Below are 24,290 nucleotides of genomic sequence, written 5' to 3'. Positions count from 1 at the left end.
GTGTAGCCTTTTTTCATCCAAAATAATTTACTATTAGTTCTACTGCAGTTATGGTCTAGGGCCATAACTTCTTCATTTCTACTCCTTATTAAAGTCTGAGTAATGACTTCTTGTGATTATTTAATTAATAACCAGTTATATAGTTAACTAATACAACTTTCTTCATATGCCTGTAACTACCACTGATATCTGAAAATGATAATGCTATCGGTGATTAGTTGCATTCATAGAGGAGGAGGTAAACAGACCATCAAGGTACTATTTTGAAAAACCGAGTCCTCAGATTGTGAACTCAGATGACCACAGCTGTTAATTCTGACTATTCAGAGGAAAAGTCCAGACTAATGCTCAGAGAACGTCACATTCAACACATCAGAATCTTACAAGGCAGGTAGATGAATACATTAGTAGTTATATTCTTATTGAATTTCTCATCCCAGATTCCATCCACGTATGCTTACAATTTGCTTGCAATGTATGTATCCTCATCAGTGTTATAAATGACTGAGTCCCAAGTAGGATTACAATCAAAGTTTACAATTTATTAAACGAATAGAGGCAAGCAAACAGCGCTGGGTGCGCCGGGAGTCTCTGCTCCACCAGGACGCACACCTGTTACGTAAGGCGGCTGGTTTTTATGCTCCTAGGCTAATACATATTCATTACTACTTCTAGAAGAGGCAGGGTTATTATAATTGGTTTCCCGAATCCGAAGTCCTCCCAGGTGCACCTGCTTATCAGTCTCTGTTAGTTTCTCGGGGGCCGCTCGGACAGGGAGGCTCATATTCTTCCTCCTTATCTAGTGGTCTCTTGGCCGGCTGTCAGAAGTTACTGCACGTCCGTGCAAAGTCAGCAGTTTTTCTCTGAAGAAATCCCTTTGTTCTCTTCTCGCCTAAACCCAGGCCTCAATGTTAACCCTTCACACCCCTTAGTGGCACGAATTGCTGGACTATTCCTTACATCAGTGATTACATAGCTGGAACATATAATTTGCTTCATAAATTCCAAACTAAAGGATGCTTCAGAACAAGAAAAATAAATGTAGTTATTCTTATGAATACAAATTATTAAACATTTTCACACAAAGCCAATGAGAAAGAGCAAGCTTTATTATCCACACTTTCACCAGAATGTCTTAATTAAGAGAAATTTACTTTTCTACCTTTCTTCTCAGCCTTTGTGCAAAGACATCTACATCATCCTTGAAGTGGGCTAACACAACTGATTTCAACATTTCAGAAGCAATTTGAATATACTCGAACATGCAGACACATTGTTTTCTACAAATGAATTTAGTGTTTGTGAAAAATGACACTGGAATCTGAACTCCACTTTTTAGACAGACAACTGCTGTAGAACAGGCAATGTATTTTTTTCCCGTTTTTCCCGCCAGCATGCTCCAGTGTTAGGTCCTCTAAAACCCATGTAGAGTACAGAGGATGCTCTTTCCCACCCTGTCTCTTTTGTACAGACTGTCAGCATCACTGAAAGCAGTAGCAAGTGTGCTAATGGTTTTCCCTGTATTCATTCATTCATTCATTCGAGATATTACCAAACTCTTCACCTCATACAGTTTACCAAATGTTATGCAGAGGTCATGAAAGATCACGACATTAAAAAAAAAAAAAAAAAAAGAATGAAGAGGCTTAGGAAGAGATACAAAGAGTTTTGATGCAACAGTTGGTTTTTTTTTCTGTAAAGAAAGTCGAATAAGTCATTTAGGCTATCCTATCCAAGTAAATTTTGCCAGAAAGTCATCATCTTAATGGCAGATATCTGCATATATATCCTTTTATTAGGAATTGTTAGTTTTCCCTCCTTTTGATTATTATTCCTGTACTAACACCTAAGAATTTCCAGCTCTGCGTCCTCTCTATATACAAATTAATCACTGGAATTTTTTAGAAATGTTGTGTTAAGAAGGTATGTTCTGTAAATAAATAAATAAATAAAAACATTCATCTGAAAAAGCATAGAACAAATTGCTCCATGAACAGCATATTTAGTGATGTCTAGTTTCATATGGATTTGGGCTATATGAAATGTCTCTATTCCACTCTTCAGACCACAGTAATCACAGGTATCCACCCTTCCCTGGTTTTCCTCTCTCCTTCCTCCCTGTTCAGAACCAGGAACACAACACTCAGCCCCACAAGCCTCACAGAAAATAATACCAAGTTTACCCTGAGACTGTTTCCTAGAAGGATACCCTTATCTTAGTTGTGTTACCCCAAAACTGCCAATTTTCATGAAGAACTTAAATTGTCTTGGAGCTTTGTACCTCCTGGCAAATTTTTCCAAAACTCAACTGGGCCTGACAGACAGATGAGTAGGGTATACAACTGTTTAAATCTTTTTTCCTTAGGAAAACAGGCTAGAAATACAGTGGCATGGGTAAGAACAGTCTGTAGGAAGCTCTGATTTGGACACACAGTAAGATAATTAGTTAGATGGAAATTAAAGCTGTAAGAAAATTGTTTATTATTTAGGCATAGAAATTGTTGCTCCAGCAGTCATAAAGTGACAAACTTTACATTTTCAAAACCAAGTTAATGTATTACATATTAGCATACCTTCAGTCTTGAGAAAAAATGAAATTTAGTGCAATGAGACTAAATAGAATAAATAACGGATTAGGATATCAAGAGTAAAAATTCATACCATAAATATGTCTGCACATATATTTATCTGTCTACTATTACTACAGTATCCAAACTCTTCCAAATATTTAAATATCTCTTTTCCTCCTCAGCTTGTAGGAGACATAGCTTTATTTTTAAATGTGAGCGTGTGTGCGTGTGCGCATACTTGTGTATGTATAATAAGATCTTGGGAAAAGGCAGCTCAGAAGAGCATTTATTTGTGACTCATCATAAGCTTTGTTCCTTATGCTGTGAGAGCAAATTACAAAGTTTTTAAGTCATTTGTCTGCAAAAATTCTGTTGCACCTGCTCTGGAATGCTCCTTATTTCCCAATAATTTTATAGCTGTAGTAGAATTTAGAGGTTGTGGGATATCATGACACTCTGGTGCCTAAATTTGATTTCATGGAACACGTTGATTGCCAGGGCAGATTTTGAAATCAAACTCTAATTTCGGTGTATAACCAGCTGAACTCCAGGGCAAAGTTCTCACCGTGACCTGTTGCTAAATACATGGGACTGCTGTTTTTTACAACTGCTGAAATTTTTATAACATGAAGCTTTGTTCCTGAGTATGAGTTGCAGCAATGAAATATGAAGGTCAGTAATGAAAATGTTGTTGTGGTCAGGAGTGAGGCTGATAGAAAGGGACACCATGTACAGCTAGTCATGGAAAGAACATTTTTGTTATCAGCAGACTGAAGAGTTGAAGAGAGTCCCAGTGCTTTGCTGTTTGAGACAGATGTTCTGTTGTGAAGGACTTTCCTTTTCCTGAAGGCAAAAGTCCAGTCCTACTCAAGCTGTCATCCAGATGTCAGACAAGTGCTAATTTTGGCTGTCTGTTTAAGATTCAGCGTAATCCAGATGCTAGTTCAGCTTCATCTGGATGCTAATCTTGACAGGGCAATGAGAATTCCAGAAGCTGGAATTCTTCCAACTTCATAAATATATGTTCAGATGGGAAGACTAAATTGAAACTTGAGTCTTCAGGTGTGATGCAGCTTTTAAGGTTGAGAAATCATTACAACTTTCTTAATTAAAAGGACTTCAGATATTTCAGAACATTTTTTTTTCAGCTCTGAGAATGACCAGGAAATAATATTTGGTAACCAACAAGATACAAGGCAGCAGAGAGTTGCAGCAGAATGACTACAGACACCTTCTTTCTCTGTTGACAGAAAGAATAGAAAGCACAGAGTATTAAATGGTGCCTGCACTGTGCATAGGCTTATGAAGGATCTGGAAAGTCTTAATTCACAGGTGGCATTACAGAGAATTTATTTTTCTAATTCTTCATGAGAATGGTTAGGTAGTGGGCAGTAGTTTGTGGAATCACTTTTACAGAGCGATTAGGTCTTTGGCACTGTTTGGATTATTGCACGTATTTGACTGTATAATATATTCATCTCAATACAAGATGCCATTTAGGGATATCTACAGCTAATAATAAAGCATAAATAATCTTAGATATTCTCATGCATATAAGAGATTTTATGCAGATCTCTAGTTATACTGTCCAGGCATTTGTGTATATCAAATGGACTGTTAACAGTGCTTGTTCTGAGCAAGCAAAAAGGTATTCATAAGTGCAAACAGATGCACTTATAGATTTTAAAGCTCAGATGACCCCTAGAAATTCTGCTTGCAGTTCTTCATGTTCGATTCTCCTGGTGCTCATGGGTGTAAAAGCAGATCTTGGTTCTTTGCCCTTTAGCAAAATTCTACAACCAGTCTACAACTCCACATATTAACAAACAAACAAACAAACAAACACAAAAAAACACTTGCTTAGTTATGAATGTTGATTTCTATTGGCCTTTGTCATGCTGAACTGCCACTCACAATTCTGCTTGTATGTACTTACAAACAGGATGCTGAGTATTACCAGACAATTTTAAATAAATGTTTTCAGTGAAGCCTAATTTAAAGTCTTCAAAATGTATCTTTTAAATAAAAGTCAAAAAATAACAAATATTCTTTCAGGTATATTACTAATTAATGGTTATATATTTTTATCCATCAATATGATGAATAAAAATTGATTCCCTATAAAATTCCTTATTTTAATAATGCATCTAAGTATAGTTAACTTTAAAATCTGAAGCCTTTTTAACACTTCTTGAATACTGGACGCCATCATGTCATTCTTATCTCAGTGCAAAGCAGGCTGACTGGAATCCTCAAAAGCGCATCTCAAGTTCTTTCCCAATGTATTGAACTTAAGCTGTCTCTAAAATTAATCTTTGCTTAAAAGTTACAAAGCAAAATTCATTTGATTTCCTTCCTCTGGGTTCTGATGAGACATCTTAGGCATTTAGGGAAGATGAGTCCCCAGTGGTGCTGTTGTTGCTGTGTGGTACCTGTCATGAGCAGGCTACGGGTTGCCTGTGGTTCCATCTAGAATGATCTGAAATAGAATTTTTAAAAACCTTGCTTATTTGAGTGTATTCACATTGTGAAACAAATTGGTGTTTCATAATACCAAAGCAGTAGGTTAAAGTTTGGATACGATCAGTTCCTGGTTTAGGTAAATATCCAACAAGATAACACAGGATTATTCACAAATATTTGAGCATGTGAATAGTGAATGAAGCCTGTGACTTTCCATGTCAATAAAGATGAGCACATGAGCATTAAAGATTCAGGTGTCTAGATAGGACAGTGCATCTGGGATGCAAAACAACTTGCCCTGTAAGGGGAATACTGTCTTAAGTAATTTGATGTTTTTAACACTTTGTAATAGATGCTCAGTAAACTGTGAAAAATCTGACAAATCTTCAAGTAACTCACCAGCCATGATAAAGTATCCAAGAGCATCTGTGGTGGGTAATCTATATGACTATTACTAATCTGCAAAAAGTCTTTATAGCTGATGTCAGATGCATATCACTATCTGAGTATCTGCTTATAAACTGCTATCATATGGCCACCTCTAAACAGTTACTAAAAGTTTTAAACCTCTTACAGGTGAACTGAAAGGCCTGCCATTTGTCAGAAACATTACATTTGATTTCCCCCTCACCTTTCCTGATATGTCATCATTTAAAGCCAATCAGAGAGTTGCCTCTTCCACTTTATTTTTTTGTTACTGATATACACTTCAAAGAATAAAGAAACTTGAAATCCAACAAAGTTAAGAATTAACTTCTCTGCTTTTTTAATCACTATCAAGTGTGTGTGTGTGTTAGATTCATGATTTGGAATCTTGACTTTAGCACTAGGTAAGAATTTTGACAAGAAAATTGACAAGAAATATCAAATAAAGGTAGTAGTTTTTCAGGAGTTCCTATGGTGTTGCTGAACAGTAGTTTCTTTAAAAAGTATTTTACTTTTTTACTTTTTTTTTAAGTTCTCTTAACAGTTTTAATCTTTATAAACACCAGGAGATGCCAGAGTCGGAGTGAGGCCAATACAAGAAGTATGCGTATAGTGGACTAGAAAACTTCTGTATAATAAAACAAAGGTTGCACTTCTGTGATATGATACTGTTCTGCTTTCAACTCTCAACACCACTAGTCTCCAAAATCCGTGCAATTCTTGGTGGATCCACATGGGACACACACTGTCTCCACACACTTAGTTTTTCTCTTAAGGTCTATTGCTATGTATGAGTAGACTTCTTGGGACCTACCTAGTCATAGACACCAGCATCTTTAATTTCAACCTAAGAACTTCTACAACAAAATTCCATGCCAGGAAAGAAAAGAAAGACAACTCAATAAAAAGAAAGGATCCCACAATCAGAATGAACTTAAGAGAAAATGTGAGTTAATGGTAAGGTACAGTGTAAGACATAACTCATTAAAGCATTTCTTTGCCTTGTGATAACTGTCATCCTTATCCCTCACATAGGCTTTTCCAGCCTCTCTATTCTCCCTCAGGGATGCAAATCCTCATAAATGAATTACTGCAAGATCAGAATAGAGAAAAGAATGGAAGTCCTAGGAATCATCCCATCTATTGTCCCATGCTATACTAATACTACCACTGACATTTTTTACACCCCTGTGAAAGAAATGCATTACGCCTCCCAAAGTATAACAGTTCTTTCTAAATCCTAATGCGGTTACAACACTTTAAGGACCTTCCACTGTTTCTGATGAACATGATGGGATCAACACCTGTTTATAAATGTAAACAAAATGCATCTTTTGGAGCAAGGACAGAATCTCCATGACAGCTATGAAGAAAACACTGAAAAACCTCTTAGAAATATCAGAAGCAAGAAGTAATATTTTCAGAGACATCTTAGTGACTATGGGGGTCTAAGTAATGACCTCAGATCACCTACTACCAATGGCAAGCTGAGATGTTGTGGTTCTAAATAACAGATGCATGTTCTGGCTGGCTGACTTGGTGAGCCTGACACAGGTGCTTTGTCTGTTTGTGCCCAGTGGAAAGAGGTAGGCACCCTGCAAAAGATACAGTGCCTAAGTTAGAGAACCATCTATCCAATAACTATGTATGGCATTTATGCATATCAAGAGAGCAACTCAGTATTCCCACATGCTGAAACTGTAACATCCTGTAGTCAAAGGGCTTAGAAAACAGCTGTCACAAGACTGTATCTCACAGAATCACAGAATTATAGAATATTAGGGATTGGAAGGGACCTTGAAAGATCATCAAGTCCCTATGGGTTAGGATCAGGGGATGGCCAACAAGGCAAATATATTGGTGGGGGTTAGTTATAGACCGCCAAACCAGGATGAGGAGACGGATGAGGCATTCTACAAGCAGCTGGCGAAGTCGCACAATCGCCAGCACTTGTTCTCATGGGGGACTTCAACTTCCCAGACATATCCTGGAAATACAATACAGCTTAGAGGAAGCAGTCTAGGAGGTTCCTGGAGAGCGTGGAAGATAGCTTCCTGACTCAGCTGGTTAGTGAGCCTACCAGGGGAGGTGCCCCGCTAGACCTTCTGTTCACAAACAGTGACGGACTGGTGGGAGATGTGGTGGTCGGGAGCTGTCTTGGGCAGAGTGACCACGAAATGGTTCAGTTCTCTATTCTTGGTGAAGTCAGGAGGGGGACCAGTAAAACCACTGTCTTGGACTTCCGGAGGGCACACTTTGAGCTGTTCAGGACACTGGTTGGCAGAGTCCCTTGGGAGGAGGTTCTGAAGGGCAGAGGAGTCCAGGAAGGCTGGGCACTCTTCAAGAAGGAAATCTTAATGGCTCAGGAGCGGTCCGTCCCCACGTGCCCAAAGACAAGCTGGCATGGAAGAAGACCGGCCTGGCTGAAAAGAGAGCTGTGGCTGGAGCTTAAGAGGAAAAAGAGGGTTTATGACCTTTGGAAAAGAGGGCGGGCCACTCAGGAGGACTATAAGGATGTTGCGAGGCTGTGCAGGGACAAAATTAGAAAGGCCAAAGCTCATCTGGAGCTCAATCTGGCTACTTCTGTTAAAGATGAAAGAAAATGGTTTTATAAATACATAAACACGAAAAGGAGGACTCAGGAGAATTTCTGTCCTTTACTAGATGCGGGGGGAAACTTAGTAACAAGAGATGAGGAAAAGGCTGAGGTGCTTAATGCCACCTTTGCCCCAGTCTTTAGTGGCAAGACCAGTTTTCTCTGGATACCCAGTACCCTGAGCTGTTGGAAGGGGATGGGGAGCAGGATGTGGCCCTCATAATCCACGAGGAAATGTTTGTTGACCTGCTACAGCACTTAGATGTACGTAGTCGATGGGGCCGGATGGGATCCACCCGAGGGTACTGAGAGAACTGGCGGAAGAGCTGACCAAGCTGCTTTCCATCATTTATCAGCAGTCCTGGGTATCAGGGTGTCCTGGTTTCAGCTAGGAGAGAGTTAATTTTCCTCCTAGTAGCTGGTAGGGTGCTGTGTTTGGGATTAGGATGAGAAGAGTGTTGATAACACACTGATGTTTCAATTGTTGCAGAGCAGTGCTTACGCCAAGCCAAGGACTTTTCAGCTTCTCGCTCTGTCCTGCCAGCGAGCAGGCTAGGGGTGCAGCAGGAGCTGGGAGGGGACAGATCCACGACAGCTGACCCAAACTGGCCAAAGGGGTATTCCATACCATCTGACGTCATGCTAAACAATATATAGGGGTGGCTAGCCAGGGTGGGGGGGCCGGCTGCTCGGGGATAGGCTGGGCATCGGTCAGCGGGTGGTGAGCAATTGCATTGTGCATCACTTGTTTCTTACACATTATTATTATTAGTACTATTATTATTATTATTATTATTTTCCTGTCTTAATAAACTGTCTTTATCTCAACTCACAGGCTTCACTTTCATGATTCTTTCCCACCATCCCAGGGAGGGAGGGGGGAAGGTGAGCAAAAGGCTGTGTGGTGCTTAGCTGCCGGCCGGGTTAAACCACAACAGTCCTTTTTTGGCGCCCAACGTGGGGCTCGAAGGGTTAAGATAACGACTGATGTGACCAGAGTGTGTTAAACCAAAATTGGTATAAGTATTAGACCTGCTTAATAGTTGCTAGTCACGATGTTGATTGCCTTAATCTCAAATCTGCTGTGCCTGTGTTCCAAATTGAGTTTTATAGCACGTTACTTTCTGTATGTGCTCCCTGTCGTGCGGTTTATCCTTTCCGGGCCCTCGTGTAAGATCATTATGGTACTGTGCGGTGTAACAATGGCTTATGATATGATGAAATGTCTGGTCATGACCCTAACCTGGTATTTGTACTCAGCCCTGTCGTCGACTCTATACTTTGGAAAACATATCTTGGAAACTATCAGCAATTACACCTATTGCCTTTTTTCAGCAGGGAGCCAATCTGTGGAGGGGACAGGGGGAGATATTTTTTCCTACTTGTTCACTCTCCCCTTCTCCTTCACCACCCTCTTATCCCCCGAGCTAGTTACGATAGTTCTCCAAGATGTTGAATATCCTTGGCATGTTCAAGACCACCATGTTCTTATTGTTATCCCTCCTGAATGCACTTCAGATTTTGTCTAAGGTTAAACAACTACTTAGGAATCTCACCCAGAGATCTGTCCTGAGGCGGGATAGTTGTGAGTGGCAGGGATAGTGGGAGGATATGGGCAGGTTTCTAGAGCAGTGGGCACCTCCAGTGTTTTGGACATTCACCCCTGAACAACTGCAAAATCCTAAAAAACTGGTAGAATGCTTGAAAAAAGAGTGTCATGACTCTGGCAGTTCCAAAGTGACAGAAATCACTGAACATGCTGGGGTCTGGCCTATGCCTATCGAGCTGCAATCGATGCCACTATAAACCTAGTGACAGACCCTGCGGCCACTCCAAGTCGTGTGAAAGGCCCAACGGCCACTGCAACCCCTGCAGCCACCCCAACCTCTGTGGTCTCTCCAACCTCTGCAGCCCCTGAGGCCACTCGAGCTCCTATGTCCTCTCCAGCTCCCGTGGCCTCTCCAGCTCCCATGGCCTCTCCAGCTCCTGTGGCCACTCCAACCCCTGTGATGGGCCCAGCCGTCGTTCCAGCTCCTGTGACGGGCCCTGCAGTTGTTCCAATCCCTGTCACAGGCCCAGCGGTCATCCCAGCTCCTCTGATGGGCCCGGCGGTTGTTTCAACCCCTGTGGCTGGCCCACCGTGTATTCCAACCCCTGTAGCAGGCCCTGTGGCTGGGTCAGAGAAACGAGCTGTAGCAGTGCAAGTTGCCCCTGTAGGCAAGGTGAAAAGATGGTATTGAGATTCAGGTCGTTTAGAATGCAGACAGTCTTCTGCTAGGTCTAGGTATAGAGAAGACGAGGCCGGGCCATCAGAGCAGCAGGAGGATGAAGATGTCGAAAAAAACAACAGTAATTACCCCAAACCTATATCAGCGTGAGCTACGAGATGTGCGAAAAGATTTTGGTCGCTGCACAGGTGAGCAGCTTGTCACCTGGCTGCTCCGGTGCTGGGACACGGGAGCCAATTGTGTGGAATTAGAGGGCAGGGAAGCCAGGCGGCTGGGATCACTTGCTAGAGACGCAGGCATTGACAAAGCAATTGGAGATGGAGCACGATCTCACAGCCTCTGGAGGCGTCTCCTGTCAGCTGTGAAGGAAAGGTATCCCTTCAAGGAAGAACTTGTATGTCTACCAGGCAAGTGGACCACTATGAAGAAGGGAATCCAGTACTTGAGGGAATTAGCCATACAGGAGGTGATTTATAGGGACCTAGACAACAAACAGATATCCACAGATCCAGATGAAGTCCAGTGTACACGACCCATGTGGCGGAAGTTTGTACGGAGTGCACCATCATCACATGCCAGCTCATTGGCAATAATGGCCTGGAGAGAGGATGAGGAACCCACAGTGGATGAAGTGGCTAAACAGCTCTGGCAGTACGAAGAAAGTCTCTCCTTTTCATTACAGGTCTGCATCTCGGCTGTGGAGAAACTTTGAAAAGGTCCACCGACTTGAAGAGAATTTACCTTCCTCCCCAGCTGAACAAACCAGTGTCTCAGCTATCAGGGGTAAGCGTTCATCCACGCAAGGAAGACGATATGGTGGGTACACACCCCATGCCACCCTGTGGTTTTACCTACGTGACCATTGAGAGGCCATGAGAAAATGGGATGGAAAATCTACTGCGACCCTAGAGGCACGGGTACGTAAGTTGCAAAAGAAAACAATCAGGAAAAAAGGGTTGTCTGAGAAACTTGCTGCTCCAACTTCCAGCAGGCAGTCCTTTAGACACAGAAACGAAGATTCTGACAAGGATTAGAGGGGCCCTGCCTCCAGCCAGGGGGAGGAAAGGGACAATCGAGTTTATTGGACTGTGTGGATTCGATGGCCTGGCACGTCAGACGCACAGAAGTATAAGGCTTTAGTAGACACCGGTGCACAATGGACTGTAATGCCATCAAGCTATAAAGGGCCAGAACCCATCGGTATTTATGGGGTGACGGGGGGATCCCAGCAGTTACCTGTATTGGAGGCTGAAGTGAGTCTAACTGGGAATGAGTGGCAAAAGCATCCCATTGTGACCAGCCCAGATGCTTCGTGCATCCTTGGCATAGACTACCTCAGGAGAGGATATTTCAAGGACCCAAAAGGGTTCCTTGGGAGAAAAGATGAGACAGATGACAAGAGGGAGACAGATGACATTAGACAGTTGTCTACCTTGCCCGGTCTCTCAGAGGACCCTTCTGTTGTGGGGTTGCTGAGGGTCGAAGAACAGCAAGTGCCAATCGCTACTACAGCTGTGCACTGGTGGCAATATCGCACCAACCGAGACTCCGATTCCCATCCATAAGCTAATTCGTCAACTGGAGAGCCAAGCAACTGGATCAGAAAGACTCATTCACCTTTTAATAGTCCCATATGGCCAGTGCGAAAGTCTAATGGCGAGTGGAGACTAACAGGGGACTATCGTGGCCTGAATGAAGTCACGCTACCACTGAGTGCTGCAGTGCCGGACATGCTAGAACTCCAGTATGAACTGGAATCAAAGGCAGCCAAGTGGTACGCCACAATTGATATCGCTAATGCATTTTTCTCCATCCCTCTAGCAGCACAGTGCAGGCCACAGTTTGCTTTCACTTGGAGGGGTGTCCAATACACCTGCAATTGGTTGCCCCAGGGGTTTAAACACAGCCCTACCATTTGCCATGGACTGATCCAGTCTGCGCTGGAGCAGGGGGAAGCTCCTGAACACCTGCAGTACATCAATGACATCATTGTGACATCATTGTGTGGGGTGACACAGTAGAGGAAGTTTTCGAGAAAGGGAAGAAAATAGTCCAAATCCTTCTAAAGGCTGGTTTTGCCATAAAACAAAGTAAAGTCAAAGGACCTGCACGAGAGATCCAGTTTTTAGGAATAAAATGGCAAGATGGACGTCGTCGAATCCCAATGGATGTGATCAACAAAATAACAGCTATGTCTCCACCAACTAGCAAAAAGGAAACACAAACTTTCCTAGGTGTCGTGGGGTTTTGGAGAATGCACATTCCAAATTACAGTCTGGTTGTAAACCCGCTCTACCAAGTAACCCGGAAGAAGAATGATTTCAAATGGGGTCCGGAGCGACGACAAGCCTTTGAACAAATTAAGCAGGAAATAGTTCATGCAGTAGCCCTTGGGCCAGTCCGAGCAGGGCCAGATGTAAAGAATGTGCTCTACACCGCAGCCGGGGAGAATGGTCCCACCTGGAGCCTCTGGCAGAAAGAACCTGGGGAAACTCAAGGTCGACCCCTGGGGTTTTGGAGTCGGGGATACAGAGGATCTGAGGCCCGCTACACTCCAAGGGAAAAGGAGATATTGGCAGCATATGAAGGAGTTCGATCTGCTTCAGATCGGTACTGAAGCACAGCGGTCGGTACTGAAGCACAGCTCCTCCTGGCACCTCGACTGCCGATACTAGGCTGGATGTTCAAAGGAAGGGTCCCCTCTACACATCATGCAACTGATGCTACATGGAGCAAGTGGGTTGCACTGATTACTCAGCGGGCTCGAATAGGAAACCCCAGTCGCCCAGGAATCTTGGAAGTGATTATGGACTGGCCAGTAGGCAAATACTTTGGGATATCACCAGAGGAGGAGGTGGCCCGTGCAGAAGAAGCCCCACTGTACAACAAGCTACCAGAAAATGAGAAGCAATATGCCCTGTTCACTGATGGGTCCTGTCGTATTGTGGGAAAGCATCGGAGATGGAAGGCTGCTGTATGGAGTCCTACACTGTGGTGGTTTTTCTCAAACATTTGCATGTGGCCTCCACACAGCAGCTTTCCATTTCCGATGGCTCCCTACCACACGGCAGGATCCGTCAGTGAACAACACATACTGCTTTCTGTCTTCAGGCAACTCATTATATGGTGGTGCCTCTTCAGCACGGGTTACCTCTTCTGTCGGCACTCCAAAATCTCTGCCTTCCGGCCAGTCCATGATCTCTTCCAGGATTCCTGGGAGTTTGGGTTTTCCCATTCGAGCCCGCTGTGTAATTAACGCTATCCACTTACTCCACGTAGCGTCAGTTGCATGGTGTGTAGTGGGAATTTTCCCTTTGAACATCCAGTGTAACACAGGTAGCCGTGGTGCCAAGAGGAGCTGTGCTTCTGTACCCACAACTTCTGAAGCAGCTCGAACACCCTCATATGCCATGAGTATCTCTTTTTCAGTTCGGGTGTAATTGGTTTCTGATCCTCGATAGCCCCGGCTCCAGAACCCCAGAGGTCGACCTCGAGTTTCTTCTGGGGTTTTCTGCCACAGGCTCCAGGTGAGGCCATGCTCCCCGGCCGCAGTGTAAGTTATGTTTTGCACAGCTGGTCTGGTACGGACAGGCCCAAGGGCTACTGCACGAGCTATTTCTTGTTTGATTTGTTCAAAAGCCTGTTGTTGCTCGGGGCCCCACTCGAAATAGTTTCTCTTTCGAGTCACTCGATATAGAGGACACACAAGCTGACTATAGCCTGGAACGTGCATTCTCCAGAATCCCACAAGGCCTAGGAAAGCTTGCGTTCCTTTTTTGCTAGTTGGCGGAGACATTGCTGTTATTTTATTGATCACATCCATCGGAATATGGCGACGTCCATCCTGCCATTTTACCCCCAAGAACTGGATTTCCTGTGCAGGTCCCTTGACCTTACTCTGTTTAATGGCAAAGCCAGCTTTCAGGAGAATTTGGATTGCTTTATTCCCTTTCTCAAAAACTTCTTCTGCTGTGTTGCCCCACACGAGGATGTCATCAATGTACAGCAGGTGTTCAGGAGCTCCCCCTTGTTCCAGCGCAGACTGGATCAGTCCATGGCAAATAGTAGGGCTGTGTTTCTACCCCTGGGGCAGTCGATTCCAGGTGTATTGGATGCCCCTCCAAGTGAATGCAAACTGCAGCCTGCATGCTGCTGCCAGAGGGATGGAGAAAAATGCATTAGCAATATCGATTGTGGCATACCGCTTGGCTGCCTTTGACTCCAGTTCGTACTGAAGTTCTAGCATGTCCGGCACTGCAGCACTCAGCGGTGGCGTGACTTCGTTCAGGCCGCGATAGTCCACCGTTAGCCTCCACTCGCCATTAGACTTTCGCACTGGCCATATAGGACTATTAAAGGGTGAGCGAGTCTTGCTGATCACTCCTTGACTCTCCAGCCGATGAACCAACTCATGGATGGGAATCAGGGAGTCTCGGTTGGTGCAATATTGCCTTCGGTGCACCATTGTGGTAGCGATTGGTACCTGCTGTTCTTCAACCTTCAGCAATCCTACAACGGAAGAGTCTTCTGAAAGGCCCGGCCGGGTAGACAGCTGCCTAATCTTCTCTGTGCTCAAAGCAGCTATGCCAAAAGCATTTAACCTTGAGAGAAAACTAATCTGTAATCTAAGTTATATGTTGTAGGAAGACGCTGCAGGATCAACGACAGGTCAACTTTGCAAGGAACCGGGCAAGTGCAACAAGGTCTTGAGCTAAGCTGGTGCTGGCGCCCAGACATCCAACTCCGCCTGCTGTGAGTGACCATTTTGGCAGACGAAGACCAAATTTTCAACAGTTCTTATGAACATTTACTGAGAAAGACCTATAGAATGAAAAGACATACCTACCCATCGATCTGTTAAAGGACAAGGGACAACGGTGATGAGAATACTTATATGCTAAAGTATGGGGGACCTGAGAGTGACACAAATGTTATGGAATAAGGGGTGGAGGTTGTACTGGGTCGGGCTGGGATGTTAACTTTCCCTGCAGCAGCCCATACAGTGCTGTGCTCTGCACTCGTAGCTAAAACAGCAAGGGTATCACACCAGTGTTGTGTCTGCTGCTGAGCAGTGCTGGCACAGCATCAGGACTCCCCCTAACTCCCCTAGGGGTGGGCAAAGATGTGAGAAAAGAAACATCACCAGGGCAGCTGACCTAAACCAACCAAAGGGATATTCCATACCATATGATGTCACACTCAGCAATAACAGGTGGAAAAAGGAGGAAGGGGGGAGGGGTGGGCTCTCGTTGTGAAAACGTCTGTCCTCCTCCCGAACACCGGCTACGTGCGTTGAGGCCCTGCTTCAAGGACGTGGTCAAGCATCGCTCGTTGGTGGGAAGTAGAGAGTAATTTCTTTCCTCTGCACTTCCACATAGCCTTTACTTGTTTTGTTTAGTTTTCCCTTTCCCCCTCCCTTTTCCCCTTTCCTTTTTTCCCCTTTAGTTAAACTGTTAATTGTTTAGTTAAATTGTTTAATTAATAATAATCTTTCCTTAATAATTATTTTTTTCCTTTAATTAAATCATCCTTATCTCAACCCGTGAGTTGTTCTTTCCTTTACTTCTTCCCCTCCTCATCTAAGGAGGGGGAGTGAGAGAGCGGTTGTGGTGTTCAGCTGCCTAGCACGGTAAAACCACCACAAATAGGAATATCCAGAGTGAAAGAAGGAGGAGAGATTGCTGTTATAAATTCAGAATAGGGGTGACTTGCGGAAAACGGACTCCACAATCAGTAAGATTGTAAAGTAGGTATGTTTATTTAGCGCTGGGCAGCATGGGGGGGTAGTCCCACCAAAGTTGTGCGTGCCTGACGTGGCAATTTGCTATGGTTATATGCATCAGAGTTACATATGCACGAAGTTTCACAATGCGCCTATACATACTCATAACTTGTCCCCATTTCATATTAAAATTAGTTCCAATGAGTCATTTCCATAAACTCCTCCCATTTGCGCTTGCACAGTGTCTCCTGGTGGTGGTCGTCGGGGGTCGTGGGGATGAAGGTTGGTGACTCTTCCTCGTCACCGCTAGTTGACCTCTTGTCTTTGTGCAGACTCAGTTGCTCCTTGGCTCTTGTCCATCCGCAGGACCAGTTTCTGCCAGTTTCTTAAGATAGGCTCACACTCTTATCAAGAGACTAACTTTGGTAAGGGGCCCAAGGCTTCTTGCTTTAATTAATTTGCACAGTTGGTGCGATATTGCTTTCGGTGCACCATTGTGGTAGCTATTGGTACCTGCTGTTCTTCAACCTTCAGCAATCCTACAACGGAAGAGTCTTCTGAAAGGCCCGGCCGGGTAGACAGCTGCCTAATCTTCTCTGTGCTCAAAGCAGCTATGCCAAAAGCCCACCGGTACCCTTTTGGATCCTTGAAGTACCCTCTCTTGAGGTAGTCTATGCCAAGGATGCATGGAGCCCTGGGGGCCAGTCACAATGGGATGCTTTTGCCACTCATTCCCAGTTAGACTCACTTCAGCCTCCAATACAGTTAATTGTTGGGATCCCCCTCTCACTCCAGAGATACAGATGGGTTCTGTCCCTTGGTAGCCTGATGGCATTAAGGTACATTGTGCGCCAGTGTCCACTAAAGCTTTGTATTCTTGTGGTTCCAATATGCCAGGCCATCGGATCCACACAGTCCAATAAATTCGGTTATCCCTCTCCTCTACCTGGCCAGAGGCAGGGCCCCTCTAGTCCTGGTTGGAGTATCTGCCACTTAATTCTTGCAAATGAGAAGCAGAGGTCCCTTCCTCAGGGTCAAGAATAACATCAGCTCTTCTACTGCCTCTGGGGAACTGCCCAACAGACACTGGAGCAGCATTTTTCTTAGGAGCCCCTCTTCTTTCTGCTGTATTTCCTTTCAGTTCACGTACCCGAGCAGCTAGGGTTGAAGTAGGTACACCATCCCATTTCCTCATATATTCCCCGTGGTCACGCAGATAAAACCACAAGGTGCCACGTGGTGTGCGTCTTGGATACTCTCTCTCTCTCGAGCAGGAAAATACTGATTCTTAGTGGCTGAAATATCACTCCGTCTGGATGAGGAAGGATATGCTCGTTCTACAAGGTGGTCAAGTCTTTCGGACAGTTTTTCCACAGCTGAGACACAGGCCTGTAGCGGAGCAGAGAGGTTGTCTTCATATTTTTGAAGCTGGCAGGATACAGTATACACTGTTGGTCCCATCCCCTCATCCCAGTGAATTCCTGCCAGTGTACTGGCATGTGATGATGGTGCGTTCCGCACAAATTTACGCCACATGGATGTTGTGCACTGGACTTCATCGGGATCTTGAGGTGTCTGGGCATTGTCCAAATCACTATAAATCATCTCCAGCACAGCTAATTCCCACAGATGCTGGAGACCTTCATCCATGGTGGCCCACTTGCCTACTTGATATACGATATCTTCCTTATGGGGATACCTTTCTTTCACAGCTGCCAGGAGTTGCCTCCAGAGGCTGAGAACCTGTGTCCCTCTCCCAATTACTTTGTCAATGACCCTTTCTCTAGAGAGGGATCCCAGCTGCTTGGCTTCATTGCCTTCTAATTGTTGGCTATTAGCCCCAGTGTCCCAGCATCGAAGCAGCCAGGTGAGGATGTGTTCACCTGGGTGTCGACCAAAATCCTTTCGTATTTCTCGCAACTCACTCAGGGATAGGGATCGAGTGGTTTCTGATTCCTTTATGATTTCCATCTCTTCTTCCTGCTGTTTTTGTGATGGCTCTGCTTTAGAGGTGCCTGCCTTCTCCCCTTCTCCCTCCTTCTTAGGAGAGGCTTCTTCCCTTACTAAACGAGCTGACTTCCGTTTCCATTGCTTTGACTTGACTATGGGGGCGACTGATACCATAGTTGGTTGATCCTCTGGGTCAGTCACAGCATGTGTTATCTGGTCATCAGATTCAGAGACTTCCTCCCTCTCTTCAAGGTGCTGGATGATGTTAAACAGTGTTTGATAGGAGTAAGCCAGGACCCAGCAGGGTGCTGCAAGCTGTCGTTCTCCGGCATTATCAGGGTCAGGGCATACGACTCTCAAACATTCTATCAGGTTTTTAGGATTTTGCACTAGTTCAGGGGTGAAGTTCAAAACTATTGGAGGAGACACCCGTGACAGGTACCTGCCGATATCCTCCCACACACCTTGCCACCTGCCACAAGACTGTTTCGGGACAGATTCCCGGGTAAGCTTTCTAAACAATCGACTAATCTTAGAGAGAAGAGGAAACCCGTTATTCAGAATTAGAAATAGTAATATATGGGTTACACATGGATATTCAAAATACTCAGAGACTGTTGTAATTAGCCCACTGTGAAAGAAGGAGGAGGTACCATTCCTGATATTATTCATAAAATGACTTCCAGATGAGGAAAGGAAGGCAGTGTAATTCTGAACGTTCTCTAAAAGATAGTTTCCATGAGACCCAAGTGATAACAGTGCAGAGCCTGAATGCCAGATTAAACTCAAGGCCAGTGCTTGGCAGCACAGCGAATTTAAAAAACGAACACAGATTGTAGCACATTCTCGGATCGGATATAGAGGAGAAAGGAGAACATGACAGGGATTGCATGACACATGATCAAACACGCCACTATTAACAGGACACTGAATATGGTGACTAGCAAGTAAGTGTGTTAGTTGTAAGCGTTTTAATCAATTCTACTGTTATCTCAACCCTTCGAGCCCCACGTTGGGCGCCAAAAAGGACTGTGGTGGTTTTACCGTGCTAGGCAGCTGAACACCACAACCGCTCTCTCCCTCCCCCTCCTTAGATGAGGAGGGGAAGAAGTAAAGGAAAGAACAACTCACGGGTTGAGATAAGGATGATTTAATTAAAGGAAAAAAAAAATAATTATTAAGGAAAGATTATTATTAATTAAACAATTTAACTAAACAATTTAACTAAATTAACAGTTTAACTAAAGGGGAAAAAAGGAAAGGGGAAAAGGGAGGGGGAAAGGGAAAACTAAACAAAACAAGTAAAGGCTATGTGGAAGTGCAGAGGAAAGAAATTACTCTCTACTTCCCACAAATGAGCGATGCTTGACCACGTCCTTGAAGCAGGGCCTCAACGCACGTAGCCGGCGTTCGGGAGGAGGACAGACATTTTCACAACGAGAGCCCACCCCTCCCCTCTTCCTCCTTTTTCCACCTGTTATTGCTGAGTGTGACATCATATGGTATGGAATATCCCTTTGGTTGGTTTAGGTCAGCTGCCCTGGTGATGTTTCTTTTCTCACATCTTTGCCCACCCCTAGGGGAGTTAGGGGGAGTCCTGATGCTGTGCCAGCACTGCTCAGCAGCAGACACAACACTGGTGTGATACCCTTGCTGTTTTAGCTACGAGTGCAGAGCACAGCACTGTATGGGCTGCTGCAGGGAAAGTTAACATCCCAGCCCGACCCAGTACATACACAACGAGTTGCAGAAGCTGCTGAGGGAGAAGGTGAATCGAGTCAGTTTGCAGAAGTGAAAGCCATTCAGACGGCTTTTCTTTGTCTCAGCTCACAGGCTTCACTTTCCCGTTTCTCTCCCCCATCCCAGAGAGGGTGAGCGAACAGCTGTGTGGTGTTTAGCTGCTGACGGGGTTAAACCACAACACTCCGTCACCCTCACCGTGAAGAAGTTCTTTCACATGTTGGCGCTGAACTTCCTGTGCTCCATTTTTTGGCCATTGCCCCTTGTCCTATCCACACAAACTGCTGAAAAGAGGTTGGCCAAATCCCACTCTCTCCCACACTTCAGATATTTGTAAACATTGATGAGATTCCCCTCTCAATCTTCTCTTCTCAAGGCTGAACAGACCCAGGTCTCTCAGTCTTTCCTCATAGGGAAGATGCTCCAGGCCCCGAATCATCTTTGTTGCCCTCCGCTGGACTCTAATGAGGTTCACCATGTCCAAGTGCAAGGTTCTGCATCTGGGCCAGGGCAATCCTGGACATGAGTACAGACTGGGTGAAGAACTCATTGAGAGCAGCCCTGCAGAGAAGGACTTGGGTGTTCTGATGGATGAAGAGCTTGACATGAGCCGGAAGTGCGCGCTTGCAGCCCAGAAGGTGAACTGCATCCTGGGCTGTATTAAAAGAGGAGTGGCGAGCAGGTCAAGGGAGGGGATTGTCCTCCTCTACTCTGCCCTTGTGAGGCCCCACTTGGAGTTCTGCATCCAAGTCTGGAGCCCCCAGCAGAAGAAGGATGTGGAGCTGTTAGAGCAGGTCCAGAGGAGGGCCACAAAGATGATCAGAGGGCTGGAACATCTCTCCTACGAAGAAAAGCTGAGAGAGATGGGGCTGTTCAGCCTGAAGAAGAGAAGGCTCCGAGGAGACCTCATTGCATCCCTTCAGTACTTGAAGGGGACTTATAAAAAAGATGGAGAGCAACTCTTTGCTCAATCAGATATTGACAGGAGAAGGGGGAGCCATCTAAATATCTAAATCTAAAGCTGGCTTTAGATATTGCTGAACGAGAAAAGCGACCAGTTCTCGATCTCTGTACTGATTCATGGATGGTAGGAAATGCCCTGTGGGGGTGGTTCCAGCAATGGAAGCAGAACAACTGGGAGCGCAGGGGCAAACACATCTGGGCTGCTGCATTGTGGCAAGATATTGCTGCCCGGGTAGAGAACCTGGTTATAAGGGCACGCCATGTAAATGCTCATGTGCCCAAGAATCGGGCTACTGAAGAACATCAAAACAACCAGTAGGTGGATCAGGCTGCTAAGATTGAAGTGGCTCAGGTGGACCTGGACTGGCAACGTAAGGGTGAATTATTTATAGCCCGATGGGCCCATGACATCTCAGGCCATCAAGGTAGAGATGCAACCTACAGATGGGCTCGTGATCGAGGGGTGGACCTGACCATGGACACTATAGCACAGGTTATTCATGACTGTGAAATATGTGTTGCAGTCAAGCAAGCCAAGTGGTCAAAGCCTCTTTGGTATGGAGGACGATGGCTGAAATATAAATATGGAGAGGCCTGGCAGATTGATTACATCACACTCCCTCAAACCCGCAACAGCAAGCGCCACGTACTTACAATGGTGGAAGCAACCACCGGATGGCTGGAAACATATCCTGTGCCCCATGCCACCGCCCGGAACACTATCCTGGGCCTTGAAAAGCAAGTCCTATGGCGACATGGCACTCCAGAGAGAATTGAGTCAGACAACGGGACTCATTTCCGAAACAACCTTATAGACACTTGGGCCAAAGAACATGGTATTGAGTGGGTGTATCACATCCCCTATCATGTACCAACCTCCAGGAAAGTCGAGCAATATACTGGACTGTTAAAGACTACGCTGAAAGCAATGGGTGTTGGGACATTTGAACATTGGGATACGCATTTGGCAAAGGCCACCTGGTTAGTCAATACTAGGGGATCTGCCAGCCGAGTTGGACCTGCCCAAACAAAGCTATTACGTACTGTAGAAGGGGATAAAGTTCCTGTAGTGCATGTAAGAAACATGCTGGGGAAGACAGTCTGGGCTATTCCTGCCTCAGGAAAAGGCAAACCCATTCGTGCTGAACGGGCTTCAACATGTGACGATCCAACATCACATACCATCTCTTCTGCCCTGAATGACTGCTGTGACAGATGGAGCCCGAAGTCAGTCACGGACTATGCAAACTCAGTGGACATTCTATATACCATAGATGAAAATGGTGATTAATTAGAATGTATTGAAAAGAGTGTAACCTGAGCATGACATAAATGGTATGGAATAAGGGGTGGATATCTGTCCTGGTTCCAGTTAGGATAGAGTTAACTTTCCTCCTAGTAGCTGGTAGGGTGCTATGTTTTGGATTAGGATGGGAAAAGCGCTGCTAACATGCTGATGTTTTAATTGTTGCAGAGCAGTGCTTACACCAGGCCAAGGACTTTTCGGCTTCTCGCTCTGTCCTGCCAGCGAGCAGGCTAGGGGTGCAGCAGGAGCTGGGAGGGGACAGACCCAGGACAGCTGACCCAAACTGGCCAAAGGGGTATTCCATACCATCTGATGTCATGCTAAACAATTAATATGGGGGGGCTAGCTGGGGTGGGGGGGCCGGCTGCTCGGGGATAGGCTGGGCATCGGTCAGCGGGTGGTGAGCGATTGCATTGTGCATCACTTGTTTTGTACACATTATTAGTAGTAGTACTATTATCATTATTATTATTATTATTATTGTTATTATTATTTTCCTGTCTTAATAAACTGTCTTTATCTCAACTCACCGGCTTCACTTTCCCATTTCTCTCCCCCATCCCAGAGAGGGAGGGGGCAGGGCATGCGAATGGCTGTGTGGTGCTGATCTGCCGGCAGGGTTAAACCACGACACCTGGGAAGCTTTTCAGGGGTCTAGAAAAAAAATAACAAACAAACACGGGAAGTAAGAATTCTTATTTAAATGAAAGAGCTATGTTACTTGCTATCAAACAGAACACTGAATCTTTGAATGCACGCTAGGGAGAAGATTAAGAATTGTAATATATTAAGAACAAAAACCAACATGCATGATACAATTTCAGTCTCTGGTAATGTGAGAAACAAAGTTGTGCTTTTGCAGTAGAATGTGTTTTTGCAGTGTAAAATTCCACTAACCTTGCGTACGCAAAAGCGATTTTGCAGGCATGACAGTGGCACAGCAGTGGGGAGTATGTTAAGCAGATAAGGGGAAGGTCCCACTGTCCTAAAATAAGGAGGATAGCTAAGACAAACAAGACGAGCAATGCAAAATCAGTAAAAACAAAAAATCGCGGGCCCTCTAGTCATGAGAAAAGATGGGAAAAAAACTAAAAGGAGAAATTAATGTTTGGTCAAATAAAATTGTACATATATGGTATAGTAACAAGCGTTGAGTAGTTTGTGAATGTGTAGTACACAGTCAGTGAGGAAACAGGGGAGGAATTAAGCATCGGGTAGTAGGAAATATAAGGTTATGATATACTTTTACTGTGCGCTCCTGCTTGCAGGACACTCGCCATCGCAATCGCAAATAAAAATGCTACTTCATTGGGATCCTCGCCTGAGCCTGTGTTATTGGCTGCAGATTGTTTCTCACAAATTGGGGTCTTGTCTGGAATCCTGTCGCCTTCTGGGGAGCCCCACTACCACTGTAGCAGGAAGGCATGCCCCGCTGATTTCAGCAGTCCTGTGCATTGGTGGTGGTGGTTCTGCAGAGAACTGACAAAGGAACCGAGACTGGTTAAGAAGGCAGGTTCGGTGAAGGATTAGGGAAGAAAGGAAGGTAGGCACTCCGGTTTTAAGAATTGACCTGGTAACTCTGTGCACAGACCAAGGTAAGAAATATTAAGTATTGCCTTGGGGGTCGGGCAAGACTCTTGTGTGAAGTGTGATTGAGATGTACTTTTGTACGAAGCGAGTGTGGAGTCCCGATCCATGGTTCCGTAGCTCCGCGAGGAGCACGGCCGGAGACAGACAAAGCGAAAGGTAAAAGTGAGAAAGGAAGAGTCTTGGGGAAATCTGGTGTACGGTAAAATGCTTGGCAGTATTCCAGGGAATTTGGTTAACTCATAGGTGTATGGTACCCCGTGCACAGCAAAGTGCTCGTCAGTAAACCCCCATTTTCTAGAATCAGAATGTTAGTGTGTGGTACCCTGCAGGAGGAAAAATTTCTATAGCAGCACGCTGACAAGGGCTAGGAAAAATGGGAAATAAGGGTTCCAGGGGACAGGGAGATATCCCTGGGGCAGTGCCTACCGGCAGTCCTTCTGGAAGAATGATAAGAAATTGGAAAAATAATCCCCAAATTAGAGGAAGTGATTAAAAAAAAAAAAAAGATTAAATACTGTGTATTAATCTGGACAAAGGAACCAATTAAGGAAACATCAGTATTTTGGCCAAAATACGGGTCTGATGAAAATTCAGGCTTTAAATTTATATGTAAACAGTAAGACTCCTTGTTCAGAGGAGGGGTCGAGTTATGCTGCTTGCTGGGTACAGGGGGTAAGTCAGGTTTTGTTGAAAAAGGCCCCCGGACCAGACCAGGAGAAAGAGGCATCAGAGGGAA

The 24,290-nt window shown here is 44.9% G+C and overlaps 1 long non-coding RNA gene across 1 annotated transcript in view; it reads right to left on the bottom strand.

Annotated features, from left to right (window-relative positions):
- Positions 1-527: 527 nt before the first annotated feature.
- Positions 528-24,290, bottom strand: part of LOC310888724 — a 44,705-nt gene continuing 20,942 nt past the window's right edge. The window contains exons 8-10 of the long non-coding RNA XR_014576098.1: positions 23,208-23,443; positions 22,495-22,618; positions 528-5,049 (exon numbers count right to left, since the gene is read on the bottom strand). This is a non-coding gene — a long non-coding RNA (uncharacterized lncRNA). The remainder of the gene's footprint in view (positions 5,050-22,494; positions 22,619-23,207; positions 23,444-24,290) is intronic.

The sequence above is a fragment of the Anser anser genome (assembly GCF_964211835.1).
Source record: "Anser anser genome assembly, chromosome: W".
Taxonomy (NCBI): domain Eukaryota; kingdom Metazoa; phylum Chordata; class Aves; order Anseriformes; family Anatidae; genus Anser; species Anser anser.
Note: the sequence above shows the minus strand (reverse complement) of the source record. Positions and strands in the feature narration are given on the sequence as shown.